Source organism: Schistocerca gregaria, chromosome 7, assembly GCF_023897955.1.
Source record: "Schistocerca gregaria isolate iqSchGreg1 chromosome 7, iqSchGreg1.2, whole genome shotgun sequence".
NCBI lineage: Eukaryota > Metazoa > Arthropoda > Insecta > Orthoptera > Acrididae > Schistocerca > Schistocerca gregaria.
In genome coordinates this window covers 497652388-497667863 of record NC_064926.1, presented here as the reverse complement: position 1 = coordinate 497667863, position 15476 = coordinate 497652388, and the positions used below count along the sequence as shown (strand labels likewise).

Below are 15476 nucleotides of genomic sequence, written 5' to 3'. Positions count from 1 at the left end.
TTTTACTGTTGAAAAGTGATCCAAGATATTTAAACTGGAGAACTTTTCTGAATTTAGAATATTCGTCAATTTCAAAGTAAGGATTTGGGTTTATGACTCGATCTATTTCAATATATTCGGTTTTCTCTTGGTTAATCAAAAGCCCGATTTTACTGTCACTCTGCCTGAGAGATCTGTACATGTCTTTCAGTTCTTCTTCAGTTTCACTCAGCAACGCTATATCATCTGCATAAGCCAGGAGTTTTACTTCACTGTGTTCGAATCGGAGGCCATTCTATAGATGTAAATTACTCTCCCGAACCACTTTCTCTAATGCAAGGTTGAAGAGGACACATGAAAGAGCGTCTCCCTGTCGTAAGCCTGTTTTAATTGGAAAGGTGGAGGATATGGATCCTCTGAACTTCACTGCCGCCTGGGAGCCATCCATGCACAGTTGTATCATCCTAATGATTTTACGGGGTGTACTAAATTCTCGTAAGATGTTGTAGAGGACACTTCTGTGGATGCTGTCGTAGGATCGCTGGAAGTCAATGAAGAGACAGTGGATGTTTTTGTTAAATTTCCACTATTTCTCAAAGATCTGTCGTATAGTAAACACATTATCAGTTGTGGAGCAGTTTGCTCGAAATCCAGCCTGGTAATCTCGAATAATGTTTTCTGCGTAAGGTTTAAGTTTTTACACAATGGTAATTGAGAGGAATTTGTATGTTATGTTCAGCAAACTGATTCCTCTGTAATTTCCATATTCCATTCTGTTTCCTTTCTTGTGTATGGGACAAATTATTGCAGTTTTCCAATCATCAGGCAGCGTTTCAGTTTTCGACATCTTTGTAATAAGGTTATAAATTTCTTTGTGTAGTTTGTTTCCGCCCTCTTTTAACATCTCTGCTGATATCTGGTCCTCGTCTGCTGCCTTGTTGTTTTTGAGCTTCTGAATGGTGTGGATCACTTCCTGTTCTGTGATTCTACATTCCTCACTGTTAATGCTATCACTCTCAGACATTGCGTAATTGAAGGTTATGTGAAAAGTAACGCTTTTGAATTTCGTATGTGAAAACAATCAAAGTTTTTTAAATAAAACATACTTTATCAACATTCTTCATCTTTTTCCTTCGTGTCTAAATATTTTCTTCTCATCCAGGCGGCGGACTCATTTCTCCCAACTAGACAGGTTTGTTGATATTGTCACAGTAGAAAGTTTGACTGTGTTAACGGAGCCACAACCTCACCTCTGCTTGCACCTCTTCATTACTGTCAAAGTGAAGTCGTCGAAGGTGGTCGTGATGTTTCGGAAGCAGATAAAAATTGCATGGGGCCAAGTTGGATCTGTACGAAGAATGATCGATGACAGTGAACACAAGGCGTCGGTGTCGCTGCGATCGTGTTTGATCTGGCATTGTCATGATCTATGTGTGGACGAACTCTACGAATTCGAAACTCGATTACAGCGGGCTGTTCCTCAGACACCGGCATAGTTACGTGACATACCACTATGTTACATTCTACAACTGGGAGCCCTCTAGTGGCAGAGGGCCGACGGCCTTGCCGGATTGGTAACACCTTTTCCCGTCAGATCACCGAAGTTAAGCGCTGTCGGGCTGGGCTAGCACTTGGATGGGTGACAGTCCGGTCTGCCGAGCGCTGTTGCCAAGCGGGGTGCACTCAGCACTTGTGAGGCAAACTGAGGAACAGATTGATTGAGAAGTAGCGGCTCCGGCCTCGGAACCTGACATACGGCCGGGAGAGCGGTGTACTGACTACGTGCGCCCCCATATCCGCATCAGTGACGCCTGTGGGCTGAGGATGACACGGCGGCCGGTCGGTACCTTTGGCCTGTTCGGGAGGAGTTAGTGGAAGAGGGCTGCAAATACTTCGACATGATGAATAGAGATTAGAATGGTAACAGAGTTTGCTTTATTTAAAAAAAAATTTTAGGAGTTTTCGCATAAGAAACTCAGAGGCGTTACTTGTCGGCACACCCTTGTACTTCTAATTTAAGTGTTAGAATGTTATTTCTGAAGATATTCATCTTGTACAGACATGGAACGTGGACGACATGAGAAAAGAATGTAACCTTTTGAATAGTGATGCTACGGAAGACTCCTGAAGATTATATGGGTAGATTGAGAAAGTTATGAGGAGCTACTGCATCGATTTCAGAGCAAAATAAATGCTTGGCACAACTTGCCTAGAATAAGCGATCGGTTGATAGGACACATCCTGAGAATGAAGGAATCGTCAGTTTGAGTTTGGTAATTGAAGAAAATGTGTGTGTGTGTGTGTGTGTGTGTGTGTGTGTGTGTGTGCGGTTGATAGGACATGTCCTGAGAATGGAGGAATCGTCAGTTTGGTAAATAAAGGAAGGAAATGTGTGTGTGTGCGGTTGATAGGACATGTCCTGAGAATGAAGGAATCGTCAGTTTGGTAATTGAAGGAAATGTGTGTGTGTGTGTGTGTGTGTGTGTGTGTGTGTGTGTGTGTGGGTGGGTGGGTGGGTGGGTGCCGTGGTGGTAAAAATTCTTAACGGAGTCCAAGGGGTGAATGTTCTGTATAGCGTCGAGTCGGCATGTTAATCTGAATTTGGCAATGTTCGTGGTATGTTGTTGTTGTTGTTGTCTTCAGTCCTGAGACTGGTTTGATGCAGCTCTCCATGCTACTCTATCCTGTGCAAGCTTCTTCATCTCCCAGTACCTACTACAACCTACATCCTTCTGAATCTGCTTAGTGTACTCATCTCTCGGTCTCCCTCTACGATTTTTACCCTCCACACTGCCCTCCAATGCTAAATTTGTGATCCCTTGATGCCTCAAAACATGTCCTACCAACCGATCCCTTCTTCTAGTCAAGTTGTGCCACAAACTTCTCTTCTCCCCAATCCTATTCAATACCTCCTCATTAGTTACGTGATCTATCCACCTTATCTTCAGTATTCTTCTGTAGCACCACATTTCGAAAGCTTCTATTCTCTTCTTGTCCAAACTAGTTATCGTCCATGTTTCACTTCCATACATGGCTACACTCCAAACAAATATTTTCAGAAATGACTTCCTGACACTTAAATCTATACTCGATGTTAACAAATTTCTCTTCTTCAGAAACGCTTTCCTTGCCATTGCCAGTCTACATTTTATATCCTCTCTACTTCGACCATCATCAGTTATTTTACTTCCTAAATAGCAAAACTCCTTTACTACTTTAAGTGTCTCATTTCCTAATCTAATTCCCTCAGCATCACCCGATTTAATTTGACTACATTCCATTATCCTCGTTTTGCTTTTGTTGATGTTCATCTTATATCCTCCTTTCAAGACACTGTCCATTCCGTTCAACTGCTCTTCCAAGTCCTTTGCCGTCTCTGACAGAATTACAATGTCATCGGCGAACCTCAAAGTTTTTACTTCGTCTCCATGAATTTTAATACCTACTCCAAATTTTTCTTTTGTTTCCTTTACTGCTTGCTCAATATACAGATTGAATAACATCGGGGAGAGGCTACAACCCTGTCTCACTCCTTTCCCAACCACTGCTTCCCTTTCATGCCCCTCGACTCTTATGACTGCCATCTGGTTTCTGTACAAATTGTAAATAGCCTTTCGCTCCCTGTATTTTACCCCTGCCACCTTTAGAATTTGAAAAAGAGTATTCCAGTCAACATTGTCAAGAGCTTTCTCTAAGTCTACAAATGCTAGAAACGTAGGTTTGCCTTTTCTGAATCTTTCTTCTAAGATAAGTCGTAAGGTCAGTATTGCCTCACGTGTTCCAACATTTCGACGGAATCCAAACTGATCCTCTCCGAGGTCCGCATCTACCAGTTTTTCCATTCGTCTGTAAAGAATTCGCGTTAGTATTTTGCAGCTGTGACTTATTAAACTGATAGTTTGGTAATTTTCACATCTGTCAGCACCTGCTTTCTTTGGGATTGGAATTATTATATTCTTCTTGAAGTCTGAGGGTATTTCGCCTGTCTCATACATCTTGCTCACCAGCTGGTAGAGTTTTGTCATGACTGGCTCTCCCAAGGCCGTCAGTAGTTCTAATGGGATGTTGTCTACTCCGAGGGCCTTGTTTCGACTCAGGTCTTTCAGTGCTCTGTCAAACTCTTCACGCAGTATCGTATCTCCCATTTCGTCTTCATCTACATCCTCTTCCATTTCCATAATATTGTCCTCAAGTACATCACCCTTGTATAAACCTTCTATATACTCCTTCCACCTTTCTGCCTTCCCTTCTTTGCTTAGAACTGGGTTGCCATCTGAGCTCTTGATATTCATACACGTGGTTCTCTTCTCTCCAAAGGTCTCTTTAATTTTCCTGTAGGCAGTATCTATCTTACCCCTAGTGAGATAAGTTTCTACATCCTTACATTTGTCCTCTAGCCATCCCTGTTTAGCCATTTTGCATTTCTTGTCGATCTCATTTTTGAGACGTTTGTATTCCTTTTTGCCTGCTTCATTTACTACATTTTTATATTTTCTCCTTTCATCAATTAAATTCAATATTTCTTCTGTTACCCAAGGATTTCTAGCAGCCCTCGTCTTTTTACCTACTTTATCCTCTGCTGCCCTCACTACTTCATCCCTCAGAGCTACCCATTCTTCTTCTACTGTATTTCTTTCCCCTATTCCTGTCAATTGTCCCCTTATGCTCTCCCTGAAACTCTGTACAACCTCTGGTTCTTTCAGTTTATCCAGGTCCCATCTCCTTAATTTCCCACATTTTTGCAGTTTCTTAAGTTTTAATCTACAGGTCATAACCAATAGATTGTGGTCAGAGTCCACATCTGCCCCTGGAAATGTCTTACAATTTAAAACCTGGTTCCTAAATCTCTGTCTTACCATTATATAATCTATCTGATACCTTTTAGTATCTCCAGGGTTCTTCCACGTATACAACCTTCTTTCATGATTCTTAAACCAAGTGTTAACTATGATTAAGTTGTGCTCTGTACAAAATTCTACTAGGCGGCTTCCTCTTTCATTTCTTAGCCCCAATCCATATTCCCCTAGTATGTTTCCTTCTCTCCCTTTTCCTACACTCGAATTCCAGTCACCCATTACTATTAAATTTTCGTCTCCCTTCACTATCTGAATAATTTCTTTTATTTCGTCGTACATTTCTTCAATTTCTTCGTCATCTGCAGAGCTAGTTGGCATATAAACTTGTACTACTGTAGTAGGTGTGGGCTTCGTATCTATCTTGGCCACAATAATGCGTTCACTATGCTGTTTGTAGTAGCTTACTCGCATTCCTATTTTCCTATTCATTATTAAACATACTCCTGCATTACCCCTATTTGATTTTGTGTTTATAACCCTGTAGTCACCTGAACAGAAGTCTTGTTCCTCCTGCCACCGAACTTCACTAATTCCCACTATATCTAACTTTAACCTATCCATTTCCCTTTTTAAATTTTCTAACCTACCTGCCCGATTAAGGGATCTGACATTCCACGCTCCGATCCGTAGAACGCCAGTTTTCTTTCTCCTGATAACGACATCCTCCTGAGTAGTCCCCGCCCGGAGATCCGAATGGGGGACTATTTTACCTCCGGAATATTTTACCCAAGAGGATGCCATCATCATTTAATCATACAGTAAAGCTGCATGTCCTCGGGAAAAATTACGGCTGTAGTTTCCCCTTGCTTTCAGCCGTTCGCAGTACCAGCACAGCAAGGCCGTTTTGGTTAATGTTGCAAGGCCAGATCAGTCAATCATCCAGACTGTTGCCCCTGCAACTACTGAAAAGGCTGCTGCCCCTCTTCAGGAACCACACGTTTGTCTGGCCTCTCAACAGATACCCCTCCGGTGTGGTTGCACCTACGGTACGGCCATCTGTATCGCTGAGGCACGCAAGCCTCCCCACCAACGGCAAGGTCCATGGTTCATGGGGGGGGGGGGGGGGGGGGGGGGGGTTGTGGTATAGGATGGCCGTATGTCCTTCCTGTCTCCAAAATGTAGACTTTTACAACTAAGGTATCCGCCGAGTTACACATCGTTGGGAGAAATACTTCGCTTTGAAGCGCCAATATGTAGCGAAGGACTGTCACCGTCGCCGGCCGGAGGGCCCAAGCGGTTCTAGGCGCTACAGTCTGGAACCGCGCGACCGCTACGGTCGCAGGTTCGAATCCTGCCTCGGGCTAGGATGTGTGTCATGTCCTTAGGTTAGTTAGGTTTAAGTAGTTCTAAGTTTTAGGGCACTGATGATCTCAGATGTTAAGTCCCATAGTGTTCAGAGCCATTTGACTGTCATCGTCATCACGTTGATGGTCGCAGCTTAATTTTTGCGAAACGATAATTAAACTTTTGTGGTTGCTTCTCGTACGTAAGATTACAGCAGCATGAGACGACGCGGTCGCGACGTTAGTTTGAATCACCGCAGTTGGAGAGCAGCTCTTACCTTTAAACCAATGGCCGCTTAGGACGCAAGGCGTATCTGGCTGGCTGCCCAGAGGTCTAGAAAGCAGGAAGGCGGCCCGCCTTTCCCGATCGCGGGGGTGTGAGTGGCGAGCAAGCCCGCCGCACGCACGAGGAATGGTGCACGGAGGCGCCGCGCGAATGCAAACGCCTGCTCCCACGCTGCCGCCGCGCGCGTCTTTTCACTTTTCGCTATGCCCGGCGTGGCGCACGGGCGCGCGCGTGCAGATACACTCGTAACGGGACACGACGGGAAAAACAGCTGGCCGCGCGCGCAGGAGTTTCCGACGCAGGCAGGAAGCGAGTCCGCGATAACTACGCTTTCACTCAGCTCTGTCACAGAACTACATAACCGGGGCGAAGGCCGTTCTGTATGCACAACGCGTTTATGCCGTTAAAAAGTTTCGAAGCGAAATGTAGTGTGAGGAGGGCTATGCGACAGGCGTTCAATGAATTCGAAAGTAAAGTTCTATGTACTGACTTGGCAGAAAATCTTAAGAAATTTTGGTCTTATGCCAAAGCGGTAGATGGATTAAAACAAAATGTCCAGACACGCTGTGACCAAAATGGTATTGAAACAGAGGATGACAGACTAAAGGCCGAAATACTAAATGTCTTTTTCCAAAGCTCTTTCACAGGGGAAGACTGCACAGTAGTTCCTTCTCTACATTGTCGCACAGATGACAAAATGGTAGATATCGAAATAGATGACAGAGGGATAGAAAAACAATTGCCGGCTGATGTGGCCAAGCTGTTCCAGGCGCTTCAGTGGGGAACCGCGCGCCGCTATGGTCGCAGGTTCGAACCCTGCCTCGGACATGGATGTATGCTACGTCCTTAGGTTAGTTAGGTTTAAGTAGTTCTAAGCTCTAGGGGACTGATGACCTCAGATGTTAAGTCCCATAGTGCTCAGAGCTATTTGAAACAAAAACAATTAAAATCGCTCAAGAGAGGAAAGGCCGCTGGACTTGATGGGATACCAGTTCGATTTTACACAGAGTACGCGAAGGAACTTGCCCCCCTTCTTGCAGCGGTGTACCGTAGGTCTCTAGAAGAGTGTAGCGTTCCAAAGGATTGGAAAAAGGGCACAGGTCATCCCCGTTTTCAAGAAGGGACGTGGTACAGATGTGCAGAACTATAGACCTATATCTATAACGTCGATCAGTTGTAGAATTTTGGAACACGTATTATGTTCGAGTATAATAACTTTTCTGGAGACTAGAAATCTACTCTGTAGGAATCAGCATGGGTTTCGAAAAACACGATCGTGTGAAACCCAGCTCGCGCTATTCGTCCACGAGACTCAGAGGGCCATAGACACGGGTTCCCAGGTAGATGCCGTGTTTCTTGACTTTAACATGGTGTTCGATACAGTTCCCCACAGTCGTTTAATGAACAAAGTAAGAGCACATGGACTATCAGACCACTTGCGTGATTGGATTGAAGAGTTCCTAGATAACAGAACGCAGCATGCCATTCTCAGTCTTCCGAAGTAAGAGTGATTTCAGGTGTGCCGCAGGGGAGTGTCGTAGGACCGTTGCTATTCACAATATACATAAATGACCTTGTGGATAACATCGGAAGTTCACTGAGGCTTTTTGCGATGATGCTGTGGTATATCGAGAGGTTGTAACAATGGAAAGTTGTACTGTAATGCAGGAGGATCTGCAACGAATTGACGCATGGTGCAGGAAATGGCAATTGAATTTCAATGTAGACAAGTGTAATGTGCTACGAATACATAGAAAGAAAGATCCATTATCATTTAGCTACAATGCAGCAGGTCAGCAACTGGAAGCAGTTAATTCCATAAATTGTCTGGGAGTAGGCATCATGAGTGATTTAAAATAGAATGATCATATAAAACTGATCGTCGGTAAAGCAGATGCCAGACTGAGATACATTGGAAGAATCCTAAGGAAATGCAATCCGAAAACAAAGGAAGTAGGTTACAGTACACTTGCTCGCCCACTGCTTGAATATTGCTCAGCAGTGTGTGATCCGTACCAGATAGGGTTGATAGAAGAGATAGAGAAGATCCAACGGAGAGCAGCGCGCTTCGTTACAGGATCATTTAGTAATCGCGAAAGCGTTACGGAGATGATAGATAAACTCCAGTGGAAGACTCTGCAGGAGAGACGCTCAGTAGTTCGGTACGGGCTTTTGTTGAAGTTTCGAGAACATACCTTCACCGAGGAGTCAAGCAGTATATTGCTCCCTCCTACGTATACCTCACGAAGAGACCATGAGGATAAAATTAGAGAGATTAGAGCCCACACAGAGGCATACCGACAATTTTTCTTTCCACGAACAATACGAAACTGGAATAGAAGGGAGAACCGATAGAGGTACTGAAAGACCCCTCCGCCACACACCATCAGGTGACTTGCGGAGTATGGATGTAGATGTAGATGTAGAAGTGAAGCCGCGGCGTGATTTTCAGGACGATTGAAATGCATGAAACAAAAGCCCGTTTTTACACGAGCTAGTTTGCAGCCTCATTCGACTACTCACGGCAAGTGGTCTACTGTAGCGGCAGGGCTTTTACAGAGAGGAGCCGTTAGTCATGGGATACCTCCTAATGTGGTGTCGGACCTGCTTTTGCCCGGCTTAGTGCGTGTTGCTGGTAATCCCCTGCAGAAATATTGAGTCACGCCGCCTCTACAACCGCCCGCAATTACGGAAGTGTTGCCGTTGCAAGACTTTGTGCCCGAAATGACCTCTCGATTATGTCCCATAAATGTTCGATGCAATTCTAATCGGGCTATCTGGGTAGCCAATCCATTCACTCGAATTGTCCAGAATGTGCTTCAGACCAACGGCGAATAGTTATGGCCTGATGCCACGACATGTTGTCATCCATAAAAATTCCAGCTCGAAAGTTCGTGTGAGTTGTAATGTGCGTTAATGATGTTAACACTGGCACCAAATTTCACCAGAGTTCTGCTCAACGCCACCGTGGACGTGTCGCACGAGGGGAAGATCGACACCCCGTCTTACCCAGACTTCATCCCATTTTTTATGGCTCTGCGACGGAGGTCAGAACCACGGCACCGAGCGTCCAACTCACGTCGTTTTCGTGTGGGTGGCCGAGCAAAACATTTCAGACTCACCACCTCTCACAATCGACACGAAAAAGGCGTCAGGGGGTGGCATAATGGGCCCCTTCCCCTGGCGCAGTTAGTCCTGCGATGAGCGGCAGGATAATGTTCTCGGCAATGTTCCACACTGCTGCCACCGCCTGGGCACCTCAGCCCTACCCTAAGGACATGGCAGGCGTGAGCGTACAAGCTGTGACGGGAGTTTAGAGCGGCAGTTTCCCGCCGCAGAGTACGTGGCTGGCGGTTGCTACGGGTCCGTGGCGAGTGGCTAGCAATTACGCGGACCCGATCGGACGCTCGGTTGGGGTGTGTATGGCCCTGTTTGGCGCTTGGAGAAATTTATATGCCAGGGAAAAATTGATAAAAACAACTAAGAGTGGCACAGAGGTGCGAGTTGGCACTCACGGACAGAAAAATGTGTAAAGCTAAATTATCTAGATTCGCCACAAAAATATATAATAGTTAAAAGTCATTGTTGTCTTAAAAATTGTACATTTATGAAAGTTCAGAAGCTAATATCTCGGCATTGCTTTGGCCGATTAATATGAACAATGTGTCTACGTATACAGCTAGTAGAGCTGCATAGAGCAATCATAGCCGATTTAGCATAGTCTGCACCATTTTTGAATGAGAGGTCGACTGAGAAAAACTGTATTTTTGGCAATAAATAAATTTAATGAGACGAAACTAGCGGCAGCAGTATAAAGTCTAAAGAGGTAGATGAGTATTTAAGTATGTATTTTTATTTGTTTATTTATGTTCAGTATCAAAAATCCGGGGAAAGCAATATCACGCCACAAGAACATTATTTGTGAAAAAACGGTGGCAGATACGGAAAATTGGACTTTAAATTGTTATTGCCCGGAAATTTTCTAAATGGTTCACATGGCTCTGAGCACTATGGGACTTAGCATCTATGGTCATCAGTCCCCTAGACCTTAGACCTACTTAAACGTAACTAACCTAAGGACAACACACAACACTCAGCCATCACGAGGGAGAGAAAATCCCTGACCCCGCCGGGAATCGAACCCGGGAACCCGTGCGCGGAAAGCGAGAACGCTACCGCACGACCACGAGATGCGGGCGGAAATTTTCCATATATTTCAATATATCATAAGCGTTTGTGTGTTTAGTTTTAGAATACTCGTAATTCTTTTTGTCAAACATTGTTTTGAGTTAGACAGTCGTTTGAGGGTGCATACGGCGGCCATCTTTGATGACAGACAGTTTGTTCTGAGCGACGGCAAGAGCCGGACGTGCCGCGCATCTGGAGGTAGGAGTGGGTTGGTAGACACGTTCGGAGACAAGTATGTATGTAGCGATGTTCGAAAGCGATCAAGTGGAGCGCAGACAGCAGACAAGAGTATTTTGTGAATTGTGAACAGACTGTCGAGTGCCGTGATCGCGACATATGAATTTTAGACTGATGTAGCATCAGTTGTTAAAGGCCGCCCTCACGTAAAAGCCCCTCAGACTGCATTTTAAGTGTTTAGTGAATATATTGAAAAGTAGAAATAAACTACTTGTTCAAGTTATAAATCAACGCGAACGACTCAATTTTTTAAATTTCACCGCAATACCTGCCTGCATGGTTTTCTATATTTCATTTCAGGTTAAAAATTGAATTTACAACAATTGTGGGCTGACACCCTGTGACAAGAAACGTAGTCAAACATTGAGAGCAGCCACATCTCTGGGCCGCTCAATTAAGCTGAGTGTAACAAATATATATATATTTTTTCGTACCATGGCACGTGGGGGATATAGCCAAACTACTCCAACTTCAATGTGTAGCGCCCAGTACAGTCGTACAGGGGTACAGCCCCACTGAATGTGGTCTCACGCCTTTGGAGTACTGGATAGGGTTACATCTGCTTTTATTTTATCAATTTTGGTTGGAGAACGTCGCAGCTGTTTTCGTAAATTACACTGTAGGAAGTTCTGCAATCAGTCACAAGTTTTCTTGAAATGATTTTATAATACAATTACTAGTTTCTGGCCTGAGCCCATCGTCAGATGGTACTGTTAACTTGCGTCCTAAAATATAACAAAGCTTTTGTGATGCGTAGTTTACAAAAGATTTCTGACTTTACATTCGTGTCCTAAAATTTAATAAAGATTTTATGATTACGAAGTTTTCCATTTAACTATGCTCTGTACATTGTACTTACTTTCTGAAAAGCCCTCCTTTACATATTACAAGAAAGAGGTTTGATTTTCTTTTACAATCGGCCGGCCACTGTGGCCGAGCGGTTCTAGGCGCTTCAGTCTGGAACCGCGTTTCAGTCTGGAACCGCGTGACAGCTACGGTCGCAGGTTGGAATCCTGCCTCAGGCATGGATGTGTGTGACGTCCTTAGGTTAGTTACGTTTAAGAAGTTCTAAGTTGTAGGGGACTGATGACCTTAGATGTTAAGTCCCATTGTGCTCAGAGCCATTTGAACCATTCTTTTACAATCCATACCAGTCAATGAACTGACTTAAAAACATTGATCAGTATGAGTTGTAAAAGAAAACCAAACCTCTCCTTGACCATTGTACCCTACATGTTCCTTTCATTTCTGTTGATATGTGTAGATTTTCTTCTGTTATTGCATGCATTTTAAGCTCATTTCTATTATCTTCGTTTGTTAATCTGTCTTTTAGTTTACATCCTTTAACTCAACTGAGTAATATCATTTTTGACGTCACTGTTCGACTTATGCTTTTCTTTTTTGCTGTCCAAGCCTAAGATTCCTAAAGTGGCGATGAAACACATTTCTGTAGACAGTGCTAAGCGGTACTTGAGAGGGTGTTAAGAGCGAGGCTTCTGGATGCTAAATGAATGGTAACGAGTGATTTGGAGGGATGAATCACGCTGTGCCCTGTGTCAATCCGATGGATGGCTTTGAATTTGGCGAATATCTGGAGACTGTTAACTGGCATCATGTGTAATTCCAACAGCCATGTCCTGAGGAGGTTGTGTTACGGTATTGCAATTTTTTCGTGGGTAGGGTGTGGTCCCGTTATTGTGCTCAAGAAATTGCCAGATGCGGAAGGATATGAACACCTCTGACAGCACTGTGTACTACGTACAGTAGGGGAACTGTTTGGAGGCTAAGACTGTTTGTGTCAGCTTGACAAGGCACTCTGTCACAGAGTAGCATATGTCAGGCAATGGGTTGTGGGCAGTAACATTTCTGCAGTGTTCTTGCCCCTGTCCAGAGTCCCGGCTTGAACCCAATGGAACACATTTGGGATGAGTTAGAACATCGATTTTGCTCCAGACCCTAGCGTCCGATATAATCACGTTCTCTGCTTCGGCTCTTGAAGAATAATGGGCTGCGATTCCTCGACAGTCATTCAGGTACGTCATTGAAAGTGTTCCCAACAAAGTTCAAGCCGTCATAAATGCGACAGGCTTAATTATTGTTAATATCCTCTAATAGGTGTCTAGATGCATTTCATCAGAAAATGTACACATATGTCGCAGTTCGGTTACGACTGCTTGCGTGAGATGCCAAACTTCTATGCTATCCCGTGGCAAGATGTAGCGTTGCGATCCTTGAAGTTTCAACAATAGCTGTGTAGAAGGCCAAAGCGCTAGCATCGCTGCAGCAGGTGTCCTGACTGCGAATGTAACAGTATGCGTCTGACACTCGTTGGAAAATGGCGATAGAGCAGCGAGGCAACATCAAGTTTTTTGAGTCCTAATCGTTTCTGGGCGAGAATCCATAAAATTTGACCAAAATACCCAGAGGCAGGTTACTGATCGCTACTCCACGACAATGATCTAACCCACAAAGCGAAGAGTGTCCGGCGTTTTTGGCGAGCAAATGGATCACAATCCTGGATCACCCACCGTTTTCGCTGGATTTTGCCCGGGGCGACTTCTTGTTCCCCCAAAAAATGTTCAGATGTATGTGAAGTCTTATGGGACTTAACTGCTAAGGTCATCAGTCCCTAAGCTTACACCCTACTTAACCTAAATTATCCTAAGGACAAACACAAACACCCATGCCCGAGGGAGGACTCGAACCTCCGCCGGGACCAGCCGCGCAGTCCGCTGACTGCAGCGCCTCAGACTGCTCGGCTAATACCACGTGGCGTTGTTCCCCAAATTGATCTTGGCAACGACAAGAAAAGAATTACGATGGAACTGGGAATATCCAAGAAAATTATACCTCAACAATGAAAATACACTCACGTAAACCTTTCGGCTACGGGCTTCATCAGTAAATATGAGTGGCATTCTGGCCCGAGATGCTGGAGTTGGCTGTGTGCGTGAGGTGTGCTTGCTTGTGTGTGTGTGTGTGTGTGTGTTTGTGTATGAATGGTCTGTGTCTCTGTTTTACTGGCCGTGGCAGAATGCTTTATGTAAGAGTCTTTTAATTGTGCTTCTCTGCAACTTGACGTATCTTTTTTATAGTAAGTAGCAATCTATGTTTTCCTAAAATTTTTGATATCCGTACCTGAAGTTTCCATAGTTTTAAAATTGTACTTCAGTACTAAATGCAGTTCCAAAAAAGACTATAGTGTCTGTTTCAAAATATTTCTAATACGATTTTAGCTATGCATTGATTAAGGGGAAGACTATTTTGAGTAAACACTAAGATTAAAAAAAAAAATCCATGACTTTTATTTTTCGTAGCCACAGTCGTAACGAAACTGACACACGCTGTGCGTACATGATTTTATATTTGTGCCAAACTGTTGTGAGCCTAGTATAGTAACGCCAAGCAAAAAAATTATAAAAAAACCTTATATGTTAATATCTCACCATAGATCCTAAGTGACATGGTCCCCAAAGGTGAGAAAAAGGTTCACAAAACTTATCACAGACATGTAAATACATACACTAAAACACGGACGCAAGTGAAATACTGTGTTTGGATTCGACAAAAAGGAACGCTCTCCCGGAAACTAGCTGTACTGTCAACGAACACAGCATCCTTGAGATACTTCAGACTTTTACTGGACATGCACAGTAATAAATCGAGTCCAGCGTGCTGTGAAGAGTGCATTAAGACTCATCCGATTCACGGATCCCATGGTGCAATCCAGGATTTCCGAATGTCCAGACAAGTACCGCGCCAACGTTCGACGATTCCTAAGAATGCAGTGCCTGGCAGCAGAATCTAAACGACGTGGAGCGAAAGCTACGCCGTGTTCACGTGTGAGCCGGACTGTAGGGATGCGCCGATCTCCAGCAAAGTGCCTGTCGCTCGCTCAGAGTTCAGCCTTGACTGCCGTTAGCGAGGTCGACCTGGGAACGCCTTGAACACTCTCAAGGCAGGTCGGCCGTCTGCTGTCTGCCCGGCGCCATGCGATATTGCACACTCTCGTCCACATTCATTTGTACTTCTCTTCGTTCGCCACACAAACGCCCCCGAGCGTAGATGTAGAAACACACGCGACAGGTTCACAGCTGTCATGCACAGCAGTAGGTCCCACGAGGGACTGTCATTATTCAGGAATATCACAGCAAAAAGGTCTGGTAAAAATTGGCTCTAAAACGCTTAACTTAAGAGCTATGAGCTTTTATTCAGTAGAAGATATGTTTCACAGAATCGAAGATGAAGCTCTTGACGTGTGCATTCCATAGCCCACGTTTACTGAATGCTTTTGCTTCGAATGGGCATTCCTGTCATATTCCTGAATACTGGGGATTCATCCTGGGACACCCTGTACGATACCATCATTCTTCTTCGTGTGATAACAGACAAATTATATTTCAGCGACCCAGCAGTAACACGATTGAAAGAACTCCTATTACGGCAACAAGTAGAAGTTAAAGTTGTCTTCTGTCCAGTGGTTTGAGCTGTATACTTCCAGCATCGGCCATTTTAGTGTACTGGAGTTACTATCGACATTTTACAAACGCGGCGTAAAGACTACTTACAAACCGACAAAGAAGATCAAAGAGTGCCTCAGACTGGCGAAGGGAGGAAAGGACCCACTTGCAATGTCGGGAATATACC

At 44.3% G+C, this 15476-nt stretch overlaps 1 protein-coding gene across 1 annotated transcript in view; it reads right to left on the bottom strand.

The window, feature by feature from the left end:
- LOC126281182 (alpha-N-acetylgalactosaminidase) overlaps positions 1-6674 on the bottom strand; it is a 123287-nt gene extending 116613 nt beyond the window's left edge. The window contains exon 1 of the mRNA XM_049979882.1: positions 6397-6674. The gene's annotated coding sequence lies outside the window, so the exon portion shown is untranslated. The remainder of the gene's footprint in view (positions 1-6396) is intronic.
- Positions 6675-15476: the final 8802 nt, after the last annotated feature.